We start from the raw sequence: 14,146 nt of genomic DNA, 5'->3' as shown, positions 1-14,146 counted from the left end.
GGCCGGCCGAGGCTTGCGCTGCCAGCAGTGGCAGCAGCAGAGGTGTGATGGGGTATCGCCTTCCCCTGATCGCCGGGTCGCCTCCTGCTCCTGAGGGCTCCCGTACTGTGAGAGGGGGCAGGCTGGGCTGAAGGACCCCCCCTCCAGTGCATGAATTTTCATGCACTGGGCCTCTAGTAAGTAATAACAGATCTCATTTGCTAAGGAATTACTATGTCCCAGGCTCTGCTCTAAGCACTCTCCAGGAAATAACTCATTTGATTCTTATAACAACCCTATGAGGTAGGTACCATCATCTCCACTTTGCTAATGAAGAAACTGAAGCTCAAACAGGCAAAGACACCAAAGATAGGCAGCTAATCATAAATGGAGCCAGAATTTAAATCCAGGCAGCCTGACTTTAGAGTCCACTATGTTGTCTAACCTTGTTCAGACTCCTCAGGGGCTCACAGCCTGTCAAGAAGAGAGAGAAAACCAGATAATCTCAGAGATCTGCAGAAAGAAAGTAAATGCACAAATGAAGAAGTTATCTATCTTTCAAGTGTTGGAGTCAGGGAAGACTTCATAGAATTGATGTTAAAGCTGATGCATGGAGGATGAGTAGCATTTCCAGGGGGATGAGCTGAGGGAGAGACTTTCAAATAAAAGGAGCATGGTGAACGCAAATGTCGAGGTGTGCCGCAATGTGGAGTGACAGGGTCACTAAAATTAGTCAGTGACCACTGGAATATAGGGCATGTATAAAAGGGAAGCTGGTCTGAGATGAGCTGGATGGGTGGGCAGGAGCCAAAGAGGAAAGGGCCTCAAACCCCATGCCACAGGGGGGGAAGTCTTTTCTACATGCCATGAGCCTATGAAGGACTTTTCTCAGAACATTTGCATGACCCAATTTTTATTTCAGGAAAGTAACCTTAAGGCCCATGTGATGTCAGACTTGAGGGGCCCAGGCCTGGTGGCAGGAGAGCAGTTAGATGTTACCAAATCATTCAGGCAAGGGATCTGAGAGTCGAAACTCAGTTGTAGTAACAAGAATGAAGAGATCTCTTTGAGAAATGTTTTGTGCCAAGACTGATAGAATTGAGAGGCTGACTGGGTTTTGGTTTGCAGATGAGGGAGAGGGTCAGGTTGTTGTGTGCTCTCAGGCTATGAGCTTGAGTAACTGAGTGGATGGTGATGTTGCTCATTTCCATGACGACAATGAGATGGAGAGCCATGAGTCAGAAGACTGAGTCCTGCTTTGCAATTTATCTCCTACTTCCTACTCCTCACCCATCCCTCTTTCCTCTGAGCTCCAACATCACCTTGTGATGCCATGATTTGGATTTCTACCTAGTCTTATACTTGTATACACCTGTCTTCAGCATTAGACTAAGCATTCCTTGGCTGCAGAGCCTGTAACATATTTATCATTCAACAAATGTTTGTGGAGTGAAGAACACACCACTCAATAGATAGTTGAGCGTTCAAAGGAAACTCACTTTTCATAAGGGTTCACCCTTTGTCCCTGTTCTGCCTTCAAAATCCTCAAATAAAACAGATCCTTCTACCACAAAACATGTTATAGATTTGAAAGCAGGGATTGCCCTGTTCTGACTCCAGTCTGTTATTTTTCAGTTTGAAAATCCCCAGTCCCTTCAACCTAATTCCCATATATTTATTATTTCACTTGCCCTCTCTGGACACGTTCCAATCTGTCTGTATCCTCCTTTAAACGTGATACTCTGCTAATCTGACCTGTACAAAATGCAATGTGGCCATTACTTCTGAAGAGAGGTGAAAATAAACCACGTCATAATTAAAGTTAGAATTAATTTTAAGGAAGAAACTTTATTTAGAAAATTAAACTAGTAAGTAGCTTGAGATACAAAGTGAGACCTTGAAGGTATGGGTTATTGGGAGTCAAGTAAGCAAAAGAATAAACTGTTTTACCTTGGAAACTAATAAAATTTATGGTTTGAGGAAGAGCGGGAGATGATTAACGAAAGGACTTAGTTTTTTGAAAATTTTAATTGAAATATAATATACATACACTAAAGTGCAAGACAATGAAGTTTTAGAAAATGAACATGCCCGGACCATGAAATAGAAACATTATCAATACCTACTTCCGTTTTGTCCCCTTCTGGTCATTTACTCCATCAAGGGAGGTACTGATAGTTGGAGATCTTGTTTCTCTGTCCCCGAGCAATAACCCTCAACTCTTGGTCTCTCTGGGACTCTTGGTGTCCCTGGGGAGTGAGTCTCCCTAGCACAGAGCTGTGGATCAGGATCATCAAGTCCAATAAACTATTAATTAATCTAGGGCTTCAGAATTTCACCAGCTGTTTAGCAGGGTCTCTCCCTCAGTTGGCCCTTGTCTCCCATGCTCTGGGAAACTGCTTTGCCAAGGTTTAACTTAGTCATTAGCCTTGCAGCTTTGGAATTCATGGAAAAGTCCCCTCAGCTCTCCAATTGTGTTGCTTCTGACCCACATGACCACCAAAATCCCTGTTGAATTTCTTTTTTTCCCCCTTTTTAAAAAATTCAATTGAATTTATTGGGGTGACATTGGTTAATAAAATTACATAGATTTCAAGTATACAATTCTATAATATATTATCTGTATATTGTATTGTGTGTTCACAACTCCAAGTCAAGTCTCCTTCCATCACCATTTATCTCCTCTTAACCCTCCTCTACCCCCTACCCCAACCTCTTTCACTCCAGCAATTACCATACTATTGTCTGTGTCATTTTTTTTAACACTTATTTTTAAAATTTATTTATGTTTTGAATATTTTTTATTAATTTCAGAGAAGAACGGAGAAAGATAGAGAGATAGAAACATCAATGATGAGAGAGAATCATTGATTGGCTGCCTCTTCCTTCCTTTCTCTCTCTCTCTTTCTTCCTTCCTTTCAGCTTTCTTAGTCCCCCAACCATGGCCTTCTGTGCAAGCCAAACCTAGGTTCTCAGACTTTAGTCTTCACCAAGAATCAACAATGCCCCAAATACAGATGTGCTTTCTCAGCTTTTCTCTGAATATTTCCTTTTCCTCCTCAATTTTACTCCCTTTCATCTTCGATGCTTCAGAAGTACTCTGGCACCTTTAAAAATATCAGGAGTCAGCAAACTGTGCTGTCAAGACCAGATAAATACTGTTGGCCTATCATCTTTGTCACAACTATTTAATTATGCTATTAAAGCACTAAACACTACCAAAAATATAGGCATGGCCAGATTTGGCCTGCAGATTATAGTTTGCCAGTCTCTCAAATATAAAAGTATTATAATTTATTTAATATTTCTGTTTCTTCAAGGAGGTATGTAGTGTACAAGGCCTAGTACATTATAGCTGGAAGGAGAATCATTCAAGTGAACTTTTACAAATGAGCAATTTGGAGTTCTTGAGTTCTCTTCATTTCCCCAAATGTTCTGTAAACTTTGTGTACATGCAGAGGCTTCAGTGAGTAGGATGTGTTTGTGTGGTTTGTGTGTGTGTGTGTGTGTGTGTGTGTGTGTGTGTAAAAATACAGGGCATAGTTCAAATTAGAGGTTGACAAGTTTGGGTGCTTTAGGAAGTCAACAAATAATACTTCCCTTTTCCCTACTAAATGTCAGAAATAATTGAGAGATAGACATAGAGACATGAAAAGGGAGGTCAAAATATCACAAATATCACTTTCATTACTGAGAAGCTATTTGTGTTTTGTTTTATTTCATTTTGTTTTGGGTCACATGTGTTTCATTCTTCTTTTTATGCCTTCTTTTGAATCAATTGAGGGTTCTTCATGATTCCATTATATTTCTCCTACTGGCTTATTAATATTTTTGTGTGTATTTTTTTAGTAGATTTAAGTGGTTGTTTTAGGACAGAGGACAGAGCCCGAATCAATGCCACTGCCTGTTTTTATAAATAAAGTTTTATTGGCATAAGCCACACCCACTTACTTATGTCAATGGCTGCATTTCTTCCTTCCTTCCTTCCTTCCTTCCTTCCTTCCTTCCTTCCTTCCTTCCTTTCTTTCTTTCTTCTCTTTCTTTCTTTTTTTCTCCCTTTCTTTGAAACAGATCCATTATTTAGTCAGGTTCTTTGTAAGAAATTTAGAACACCACTGTGTGAGGATAAAGCCCGTTTGTTAGAGCAAACACAGAGCTGAGGTAGCCCTGAAGTTGAGGAACAGCTTTGATTTTGGGCAGAATTTGAGAGTCCACAGCTTTCTGATGAACCTTGAGCTGCTCTATAATCTTGATTTTCTTTCTCAAAGATCTCACCCTCCTGGGCTTATGCAGCTGCTTCTTCTTGAAATAAGCATCAATGAGATGTTTGGGGATCAGTGATTTTCAAAGCACTGATATCCATTTTGGTGGAGGTGGTGATGACACATTTCTGGTGTGTCCTACACAAAGGAACTCTATAAAAGGACAGAGGTCCAGTCCCAAGTAGCAAGCCACTGCTCAGCTGCTTCAGGAACACTGCCCTCTTGCCTCTGTGTCCCTGGTGGGGATGATCAGAATGGTCCTGGGAGTGAAGCTGGCCGCAGTTTTCTCACACGCTCACTGAAGGGTTTCTTGCCCTGGCCCAACAGCTTTCCAAGCACGTGTTCAGGGGGATAACATCTAGGCATTTTGCAAAGGTTAACCACTTGGGTGCCACCATTCTTGTCGCCACCAACTGGTTTTGTAACAGGAGCAAGAACTTTCCCCTTTTTCTTTTCAATCGTGGATTTAGCTGCTGAGTACTTCCTCTTGTACATGGCTTTTGGGAATACATAGCTGACCAGGAATATCTGCCAATTCCTCTGCATAGTTTGGGGTTTCAGCTGCATTGGGGCTTCCCCTTCTTAGGTATCTTGGCCTTGAGATCACCCTTCTTAACTTTGCCCCTAGCATCAGCCATCTTGGCTTCAGGTTTGTCCTCCTTAGGATCCAGCTTCTCCGTGTTTTCACCCACCATCTTGCAAGGTAGGTGCCGGAAGCCAGTTCCAGCATGTCATAATTGTAAGAGTTTCATCAAAAGGTTGATGGAACTTGGGGACTCAACAAGGGCTGAGTCACATATGTTATTGACTGTTGGGAATGGCTAAAGGCATTTCCCCAAACCTGAAAAAGATGATTATTTGCTGCCAGACAGCTCAGGGCATCTTAATCTACATGTTATTGTCACCTCCTGGCCAAACACCTGAACAGCCGGAGGTAACTCTTCCAATCTGACACAAAACCCTACCCTTTGATGTATATATCTCTACCTTGCCTTAGGACAATTTGTGTTAATAAAAAGCAAGGGGTCCTGAGATGAGGAGAACTTGGTTTCTTCAGCCAAGCTCCTCTGCCCCTCCATATGCCTTTCAAAATTATGTTTCGTCTCTGGACTCTTTATTAATTTACATACAGCCCCTTCTCCAGATTTCAGAACCCTTCTAGATGCCTGATCAAGACCCACCGGCGTTAGGTAGGAAAGAGCTCAATGGCTGTGTTTACACTATAACAGCAGAATTGAATCCTTATGACAGAAACCATATGGCCTGCAAAAACAAAAGTATTTCTATCTGGAGACTGATGAAAAATTGATCCCCTCCCTGCTTCAGAGCTCATAATATATACCTGCATCCATCACAGTCCCTCATGATTGTGGACTTGTCCATGGATCGTTTCATTTCTGTCACTTATTGCTTTATATATTTCGAATCCATGTAATTGGGTATACCACAGATTTAAACGTGTGACTATTTCACTTCATATTGATTCCCTTATCATTATAAGATGTCTCTATTTTATAAAATGTCTCTATTTTATCTTCAATAATTGCTTCTTTCCTCTACTTCCTTATTTTCTGACACAAGTATAAGCTACTCACAACTTCATTTGGTTAATTCTTGCATAATGTATCTATCCCCATCTTTTTTACTCTTAAATGTTCTGTCTTCACATTTAAAGTGCATGTTTTTGTTAACAGCATGTTGTAAAGTTTTGTTTTTAATCAGTTTGACAAGCTTATTATTTTGCTTACCGTATTTATATTTAATGTAATTACTGTTATACTAGAGCTTGTGTCTACCATCTTGCTACGGATTTTTGTTGTTGTTTTTATTTCTATTTAGGCCATCTGCTTTATTTTTTTAATTTTACTTATTTTTTTTTATTGTATATTTATTGTTGAAAGCATTACAAATGCCCCCTTTCTTTCCACTTGACCACCTTCACCTCCTACCTTCCCTCTCCCCAGGCCTTCACCACACTATTGTCTGTGTCCATGGGCTATGCATACGGGTATATGCATATAAATTCTCTGGTTAATCTCTCCCCACCCACCCCCAACTTCCCTATGAGATATGTCAGCCTGTTCTATGCTTTCGTGTCTCTGGATCTATTTTGCTCACTAGTTCATTAGAATCCACATATGAGTGAGATCATGTGATACTTGTCTTTCTCTGACTGGCTTCCCTAATGCTCTCCAGGACCCTCAATGCTGTCTCAATGCTTTCCAAAACTACACAGCTCAATCGTTATCTGAGTCTCTGCCAAGAGCTTCTCCAGAAAAAGAGCCCTCCAAAGGTCCCCACTGGGTGTAGCCAGCACACCCCTCTGCAGAGTCAGAAATGGAGGAGCAGGCATTGCACTCCCCAGGCTGGTGCTCCAATAATAGGGGTGCTCAACCCTGGGAAGGGTGTCTGTGTCCCTAGCAGACTCCCTTCTCTACCAGGAACGCTGAATCCCACTGGTTTTCACCACTTGATGCTCTAAGGGCTCCTCTTCCCATCTCTGTTGCTCTGGGTTGGGGATTCCTGCAAGGGGTTGAGACCCCATGCTCCTGGGGGGAGGGACTTTTGCACCCTTTGGCTTTTCTGCCACTGCATGTGAGGGTGAGGGCCTGCCCTTCCCACGTTTCCACCCTTTTTATAAGTCTCTGTGTGGCTTTTCCTGTAAATCCTTGGTTCTAACATTTCAATTCAGCTAGCCTTCAGTTGGCTATTCAGGTTGATTGCTCTATAATTTAGCTGTAAATCCAGTTGGCAACTCTGCAGCCCTCTTGGAAGGTCTCTTTCCTATTCCTTTTTAATTACCACAAATCTTGAAATGTTTTTTTCCCACTTATCACTACTTTCAAATTATATCGGTAATTTTATGAGATTAATTAAAGCTAGTTCTTAGTAAATTAATTAAAAAGTGTGCACACGTTTCTATCCCATACGTATTCTAAATGTTTCTATCTCATAAATTTAAAAATCTTTTAATAACTCAATTTTCATACAGTTGGTTTTCTTCATAGTCATTTTTTTTTAATTTGTTGTATTTATAAAAATTATTTGGAGAAGGAGTCCCTGGACTTCAGCAGCTACAAAAAGGGGATCCATGACACAAAATGAATGCCTGCAACTAAAGAGACTCGGGGGTGGGCAGCAGAGGGCCTAGGGCGGGGTCACTTCTGCCAGAGGAGGACACTGAGCATGGAGGGGTGAAAACTCAGCACTCCTGCCTGTGACCCTTGGCTCAGCCGAGTCAGGGTGCCTCTGACCTGGGCCTGGCAGCTTTTGAGACTTTTTCCTGAGCATTCTTATAAAACAGCAAGCGCATTGCCACATGTGCCTGGAATTTGATTTCCAGGCCAAGTGTCAGCTTTTCCATGCTGAGGCTCCTTCAGGTTTTGGCCCGAGTTCTCCTGCTGTCAAGGCCCAGCCCTTTCAATACCTCAACCACCTGCCAGAGAGAATGGACTCATGGAATTTGGGCCACCACGTCTGAGTCTCACTGTCAGCCACAGGCTTCCACCTGCAGCCTCGGAGTCCCGGACTGGAAGGTGCCTGAGGGGACCACTGGCGCTGACCTGAGCCCCTCAGGGCAGCATGTCCTTCCCTGTGGGCCAGGAACCTTAAAAATCAGGCCAGTTTCCTCCTCTCTGACCTAAGGAGCCATTTTCTTTTCAGAGACTGAGTCTGAGTTCTAATCTTATCTAGAAATATTAGTTTCTCTTGAGGTATCTCTCTCTCTCTCTCTCTCTCTCTCTCTCTCTCTCTCTCTCTCTCTCTGTTCTGTTTTGTTTTGTTTTGTTTTGTTTTGTTGTTGTAATCTAACAGCACAGGAGAAAGGGTTACACAATGGGAAGATATTGTTACAAATGGGAGCCCTTGCCGTGACTTCCTTAAATAAACAGGTTGCTGATGTTTCTGGACAGTAGTTGAGCTACAATTGAGAAGCTGCTGAGACATTTTCTGTCTAAGAGAATCTGTCTCCTTCTATACTACTCTGTCTCCAGAAGAAAATTAAACTCCATTACAACCGTGGCTTGAGGAAATAGTCCCACTACCCCTTGCTAGAGATGATGGCCTAAATGTTGTGTGCCACGGGGATGAGAAAAGCTGCCTGCTGCAGAAAATTCGCTTCCTTCAGCTACACAGCTGGGACCCGAAATTACATATAATGGACAGACAGATATACACTGAGTGGCCAGATTATGATGATCTCTGAACGCATAATAATCTGGCCACTCAGTGTATATCCTATATAATAAAAGGCTGATATGCAAATTGTCCCCTCGACCAGGAGTTCGACCAGCAGGCAGGCTGGCCAACTGTCCATGTCCCCTCCCCCTGGCCAAGCTGGCCGGACCCCACCCATGCATGAATTCATGCACCGTGCCTCTAATATATATATATACACTGAGTGGCCAGATTATTATGTGTTCAGAGATCATAATAATCTGGCCACTCAGTGAATATAATGGATATATATGGAGAAGCATACATAACATTGTTTCAGTTAGTAACCTCTTTATGTTAACTATTGATCCCACCTTTTTAAATTACAGGTCCATCAATTACATATACTGAGAGAGAAGAATGGTATTATTAAATCTAGTACACAGGCTGAGAAATCCACAGCAGGTGAGAAAAAGAGGAACAAAACAGAACTCTGCAAGAAATCAGCCACATTTTAGGGCGTGGATGATGGGGAGGAGCTGGTGGAGATGACCATCTGGGTCTTCCAATGGTGTTGGACACAGACGGGGAAATCATTAAGTGTTCATTAAATGAACTGCTAGAAAGTGGGAGAATAAGACCATTGTTTTGTTTGCCATTTGAATGAGCTTAATCCCATCTAAGCTCCAAATGAGGAGTGCCAGCTCTTAGCTAAAACTCAACAGAATCCCTAAAATCAGTTATTTCAAAGCTTTTCTGATCTTTGTGTAAATAAGGGATTATCTTAATAGTTGACTCAACAAGGGCTCTATGTTTTTAACTGTCAGGCCCAAGAAGTACAGTTGGAAAGTGAGAAGAGGTAAGAATAAAATTTAAAATTAGGAAGGGGACGGCATGAAGGAAATGAAGTAGCATTTTTTTCATAATAAATGAAGCATCATTTCCATTGCAGACAGACTTGTAAATTGTAAGGCGGTTAGGACATTATTTTTCTTACTATTTGTTTAGGGTTTATTGCCTCTAAGAATTAATATCTCTCCATCAGAGGTGAGCTTGTATAGTTTCAGCATGGCAAGTATAGATCTTTAAAATACTGTGTGGGATATATGCTAGAGATGAATGAATGGAGAAAAAATATCAAGAACAGCATAAATTGATAGAATTTCTGCGGAGAGCCTCTATAATATTAGACTTGATGGGCTTTTATTCATCCCAGATTAAACGCAGAATTTAAATATGAAGACTAGTCTTTTTATTTTAGTGTTATTAGATTTAAATGAAGTTTCAGGTTTTTCCCCATAAACTAATCTTATCTTTGGCTTTTACCATCCCAATATGTTTTGGCAGAATATGTAAGTTGATACAATATAAAGTGGATTTAATCAAACCTTATATTTTGGATATGTGCACCAAACGTTTAAATACTCACACAATAAGCAAATCCAGATCGATTTTTCACATGCTATGGATATCTTATAACATAAAGAGTGTAAAAAAGAAAATAATTTTAAATGAACTTAATTACTTTATTTTGTATTTTTTATTGTGATGAAAAACATATACATATCTTTTTTTTCAATTATAGTTCACATTCAATATTATTCTGTATTAGTTTCAGGTGTATAACATAGTGGTTAGACAATCATATACTTTACAGAGTGGTCCTCCTGATATTTCAAATAACCCCCTGGCCCGTACATAGCTATTATAATATTATATTTTCCCTTCATTGACCTCTCCCCAGCCACTCCCACTCCCCAGCACATGCCCTCACCCCCCTAGTGTCTGTGTCCATTGAACTTAATTACATTTTAATGAGTCCACATTCTTACCTAGATGGGTTTATCAAAATCATGTGCCCCGCAAAAAAAGAAGTGTCGTTTTAGTTCATGTGTGTCAAAAATCTACAAAGTCAAACCAGATTATCACTTGGACAACTGAATGATTATTTAGTTGGTCTAAGTTGATGGAGCTAAACTTTATACTTTCTAACTCTAAATTCCCTTTTGCTCATTAGGATAATCTCTAGTGAAGATTTAAATAAACCATACAAAGGTGCAGTAGAAATGTCCCTTCACTACCAGCTCTTGGATACTTGTTTGTTGAGAGCTAGACAGAAGTGTTGCCCCTCAAACTTTTGGGGCTGCGCGCAATGAGAAATTTAGGGTTTTAGTTTTCCATGTCCTGATAGTTCTGAAAATGAAAATACTTTCTCTTTCCATAAATAAATCCTAGCTTCTGTTTTTTGAAAAGAAAAACAGAATGTGTTTGCTGCGGTATATGCACGAAGCCAGGGATGACCTGTGAGTCAGCCATTTGACAGTCATTCCTCATTTGTCCTCATGGTGACCCATTTGTAAGTTACTGTTACAGGCGTAGAGAAGAAGGAAGGGCCACACCCATTTTCCTTATCCAATTCTTTACCGTTTGAAAGGCTTTCATGCAAATAAAAATTTGAGTTTTTTATTTTGGAATGCGGAGAAATTCCAGTTATTACTAGATATTTCAAAGAAACTGAATCCAAATGTCATTGGTATCTTTAATGCAGAGGTCTTAGAAAAAGCAAGCATAATTTTGTCATCTACTAGGCATCTGGCTCAGTTATTCAGGGTACACTTTTGGGTAAAATGTGGAATGTAGTGGGAAATTCTATAAGCTATCTGAGTGCCATAACTTTATTATCTATGTAAAGGCAAGAAAATGGAAAGAGGAACCGTGACTGGGGTTCCACATCACCACTTATATTTATGATGCTTGAATAAGTAATTACAATTTTGGGGAATATTTTTGGGAGTATTTTTGTAAAATGAAAGTATTGTGCTAGAATAACATTGAAGTCCATCATATCTAAACCACTATTATTGTTTATTTGGTTTTGTTTAATTTTTTTAGCCTCCTTGATGTGTTTGGAAGACTTAAGGACAAAAAAGCCTTTTCTGTACAGCCTGAACACCTTTACACTAACTCCTGTGTATGATTTCACATTGTTTGAAAACATTTTGTAAGGCGGAATGTACTAAAAACAGACCTGGATGAGGAATTTCTGATGGCTCACATCAGGCCCTCCAAGTACTACATTGACAAGAGCTAAATATAAAAAGATAATAGTATTGATGTCATCAAAACAATAGTAACAAAAAACACATGGAGTTTTACAAGTCTTTAGTAACAAAAATGTTAAAAAGCCACATCTTGGGGCAATTATGCCATGAAAGTGTTTCTTGGGACCTGCATGATGGTACTTTTTTCTTTTATCTTCAATTTTTTTCTCCTGTGTTTTCTTTTTGTCTCTCTCTTCCTATCAGCTTTCTTTTTTTTTTTTTTTGTCTTGGAATGGAAAAACTAGTCCATTGTGATGATGAAGATGACGATGCTGATGATGCTGATGATGGTCTTGGAATGGAAAAACCAGTCCATTGTGATGATGATGATGATGATTGTGATGATGATGATGATGATGATGATGATGATGATGGTAGTCTTGGAATGGAAAAACTAGTCCATTGTGATGATGATGACAACGATGAAGATGATGATGATTTATAGTAGTTTTGGATTCATATGTTTCTTACCCTTAATTTAAAGATAGAATAGTCTACCTTTTCTCTTTTATAAAACTGAAATCTCGTTTCTCTTTACATATGTGGTCCTTGATGGCTCCTGCGTATGTTCTCTACAGTGGTATTTGGTCACTCCAATTGCGTTTCTTTGCCCTACCACATCTCCTGAAACAAGTCAGCCTTCACTATGGAAACAAATGAGTAGTAATGAAGGTTCTTTTTTGGCTTCAAAGCTGTTCCAAACAATCAGACTGTAGTATCTTGTTTCCCTCGGAATTTAAGGAAAATGAAACAGACTACATTATTGTTACCCTAAGCATCTTGGAACTTTAAGCATGTCGTGATTCTGTTATTTATGCCTGACAAAAGACTAATACATAACCAATTTCACTGGAAAATTCAGTATTTTAGCAAAACAGATTCATCTAAATGTGGCCTAAAACTACAAAGGATCTGAAAAACAGCCCCTTTTAGTTGAGAAATACAGATGCCTTTGCTTTTTCATTGGCAAGGGCAATAGTTTTTGCCATCAGACATTTTATTTTCAAGAAACAGCTGTCCAGTTTGGACCTGTCATTTCTGTGACTGTGATTAGTAAGAGATATTAGAAACAGCAAAGTGACTCAAAGAAGTGGAACCTACCAAGGCTTAGGAAGCCCATAACCCAACTGTAAGTATTTTTTTTTTTTTGAGGAAAAAAATACTTCATGGAAACTAAGATAATAATTTTCATTTGGTGAGTGGCTGTCTTTACATTCTTCTTTTCTGAATAAAAGCCTATTACAATTAGTAACTATTTTTAAACATAACCATTGATTGCCATGTGCCTTAACTCCTTGCCATTCCTAGAATTTAGAACAAATGTGAAGCAAGCAATGGCCTTCATGGCTTTTAGATCATAATGATAATCCTTTTGTTTAACATGATGAGATAAATGTGGCACAGTTTAACAGAGAAATGTGTATGATTCTGTATGTAAAACAAAAAAAGTCCACTGAATGAGACAGATGAGATCATTATTGATTGTAACTCAACAGTTAGAGCTGAGACTATGGTATCTACCTAGTTCTTTATTCCTTTAAACCTAAAGAATGCATAGCCTAAGTTTGAAAATCAAGAGTTCAGCCCAGCTGGCATGGCTCAGTGGTTGAGCATTAACCTATGAACCAGGAGGTCATGGTTTGATTCCTGGTCGGGGCACGTGTCCAAGTTGTAGGCTCAATTCTCAGTGGGGATGGAGGGTGTGCAGGAGGCAGCCAATCAATGATTCTCTCTCATCATTGATGTTTCTATTTCTCTCTCCCTCCCCCTTCCTCTCTGAAATCAATACAAATATATTTTTAAAAAGAGTTCAGCCTTCTGTCATTTAAAAGTCATCACTTTCTGGGCTTTTTTTTTCTCAGGTAACCAGACAGCTTTTTTAGGGCTTTTTGCTCTCTCTCTCTCCCTCCCTCCCTCTCCCTATCCCTCTCCCTCTCTCTCTCTCTCTCTCTCATCTCTCTATCTCTCTCTCTCTATATATCTATATATATATATATATATATATATATATAGGTATATATATATATGTATGTATATATATTAATTTTTATTGAATTTATTGAGGTGACATTGGTTAATAAAATTAATAGGCTTCAAGTGTATACTGCTATATTACATCATCTGTATATTGTTTTGTGTATTCACCACCCATTCATTAGTTTATTCTGTTCATTAGACTCTGTTCATTACCTTCCCCACCCCTCTTTCCCTTTGGTAATCACCATACTGTTGTCTTTGTCTATGAGTTGGTTTGGTGTTTTTTTTTTTGTTTTTGTTTTGCTTAATCCCTTCACCTTTTCCACCCATCCCCAAAACCCCTCCCCTCTAACAGCTGTCAATTTGTTCTCTGTATCTATGAGTCTGTTTCTATTTCATTAGTTTATTCTGTTCATTAGATTCCTCATATACGTGAAATCATAGGGTATTTGTCTTCCTGTGATTGGCTTATTTCACTTAGCATAATATTCTCCAGGTCCATCCAGGCTGTTGCAAAATGCAATATTTCCTTCTTTTCACAACCAAGTTTCCAAAATTTATAAAGAACTCACAAAACTCAACAGAAAAAATAAAGTAAAATAAACAACCCAGTTAAAAATGGGCAAAGGACCTGAATAGACACTTCTCCAAAAGGGACATACAGAAGGCCAA

General features: G+C 39.5%; 1 pseudogene; it reads right to left on the bottom strand.

Moving 5' to 3' along the window:
* Positions 1-4,083: 4,083 nt before the first annotated feature.
* LOC103292330 (60S ribosomal protein L6-like) lies at positions 4,084-4,936 on the bottom strand (annotated as a pseudogene).
* Between the last annotated feature and the right edge of the window lie 9,210 nt (positions 4,937-14,146).

Source organism: Eptesicus fuscus, chromosome 19 (genome assembly GCF_027574615.1).
Source record: "Eptesicus fuscus isolate TK198812 chromosome 19, DD_ASM_mEF_20220401, whole genome shotgun sequence".
Lineage (NCBI taxonomy): Eukaryota > Metazoa > Chordata > Mammalia > Chiroptera > Vespertilionidae > Eptesicus > Eptesicus fuscus.
This window is presented reverse-complemented; position numbering and strand designations above follow the sequence as displayed.